The sequence below is a fragment of the Helobdella robusta genome, assembly GCF_000326865.2.
Source record: "Helobdella robusta unplaced genomic scaffold HELROscaffold_10, whole genome shotgun sequence".
Lineage (NCBI taxonomy): Eukaryota > Metazoa > Annelida > Clitellata > Rhynchobdellida > Glossiphoniidae > Helobdella > Helobdella robusta.
Genome location: NW_008703571.1, coordinates 254,392 through 256,870, shown reverse-complemented (window position 1 = coordinate 256,870; position 2,479 = coordinate 254,392).

Genomic DNA, 2,479 nt, shown 5'->3' with positions numbered 1-2,479 from the left:
CAAACTCCTAACATCACATACGACAATGAAGAAGATGTAGAAGATAACGAACAAACCATCTACAACACCTTCATCAACGAAATTCTCACCAACCAGAACGACCCAACCAATGGCAACACCTATAACAATAACGACACCGCAGAATCAGATAACCACAACAACAACAATACCAACAATACCAACACTTACAATAACAATAGCACAACAGAATCTGATAATAGCATTACAAAAGAGGTGACAAACAACCAAGACGCCAACAACAACAACCAGAACAACAACAACGAAAACATTCTCCAAACCGGAAACAAAAACAACAACAACAAATTCATAATCGTTCGACCATACAACAGACAACTTAACTCATTCTACGAAGAAATCATCACCACTCTAATCCTACATGGATGCATCCAAAACCACAACGACATCCTACAAGCATACACAATCAACAAACCACTACACCGCATACTATTTAGGCACTGAACACATAAACACACGCCCATACTTACACATCCAACATCGCACTATTAACCATCGTTAATTAATAATAAACATAGTAGCGTAGGATGATAGAACCCAGTCATCTCGAGCCGTCGAAGCAAGACAGAAACAACAAGTTAACCACCAATCAACCAACTACGACGACCACCAACCATCCAGTACCAACTATCTCAACATCAACTCGGAAGCATGATGATGTACTCATTCGTATTAAGGCTGTACTATACATTTTTACTCGTTCACACACACACAAACAGCCACACAGGCACACACACACAAACAACCACACAGGCACACACACACAGACACTCATATTCACACACACACAGACACTCATATTCACACACACACAAACACACACTATATACTGCTATATAAGCTTTTAGTTCTTCAGATAACAAAATCAAAACCAGTGGTTATCGCACTATTTACTGGCTCGCATGACCTTTTAAGCTTAATTTTTAAGGAAGATATCTCGGTGACAAAAAGAACATTACCTAGAGCCAATAATTCTTAAAAATAAAAATTTTAAAGTTTTTTTCAGCAAAATAGAAATTAATTAATAGCCTTAGGTGAGTATGAGTTGGATGGTTGGCTGGATGACCGAATGACTGATTTGTTAATTAGTTGGTTGGATAGATAGCTGATTGGTTGGTTGGTTGGTTGGCTGATTGATTGGCTTATGGCTGATTGATTGGTTGGTTATCTGGATGGCTGAATAAATTATGGACGAATGAAAAAAAAAACAAACGAATGAATGAACAAAAAAAAACCCAAGTGAATTAAAAAAATGAATGAATGAATGAATGAATGAATGAATGAATGAATGAATAGACAATCAATTCTTATTTATTGAGTAGCTGATTGATAAATTTAATTAAAATATTTTTTTTAATCGGCCAATCGATCAGTCAAGTTATTGACAGACAAGTGATAATGAATGCGTTTGATTGATTAATTCTAGTGGTCATCCTATAAAACCTGGAGAGATTTTTTCATTTTAAAGAACAATATACGGTCAGTTGAAGGAATGAATGAATGAGTGAATGAATGAAATGATGAATGATTGGATGAAGGATTGAATAAGTGACGGAATTGTTTAGTTCTAAATGCGGCCCTTCAAAGGTCAAACAGTTTTCAATGCGGCCCTCACAGCAAAAAAGTTTGTCCACCCCTGGTTTGTGTATAAAAAATAATTGAAAGTTTTGGTTTATATGTAAGGAATGTAAGCTATTCACGTAGCTTACCTTAATGACTGGTTGAATGAATGAATGATTGAATGAATGAATAAAAAAAAATGAATGAATAGGTCAATAAAAAATGAATGAATGAATAAAAGAATGATGAATGAATGAATAAAAAAATGAATGAATGAGTGAATGAAAATGAATGAATGAATAAAAAAATGAATGAATGAGTGAATAAAAAATGAATGAACGAATGAAGATTACATTGATAATAGAAAAATAGGTCAATGGATGATTGAATGAATGGACAAATAAATAAATTATTCCATAGATGGGAGACAAATCATATGATGGATGAACCGCCAGAAAAACAGACGGAAAGATCAATAAACGAATAAAAGAACGACTGAAAGAACGATGGAATGAATAAAAAAAAAGATGGATGAATGAATGGCTTTTTGAAAATAGAAAAGAAATGACTAGTAAATAATAAATAAACCTTCTTCAGACATTTGAAATAAACATGAGAAATGATGTTGGCGAATTATAAAAAATTTAAATCTGGCTTGAGGGATGGATGTGACGAGTGTGGTGTGGGTTTTTGATGGATGGATGTAGCTGGATGAATGATTTATTTCTGAGGCGTTTTAATGTGTTGAATGAATGAGTGAATGATATATGAATGAATGCATGAATGAGTGAACGAACGAATGAATAAGTGAATGATGTATGAATGAATGAATGAATGAACGAACAAACGAACGAACGAATGAACGAACGAACGAACGAACGAA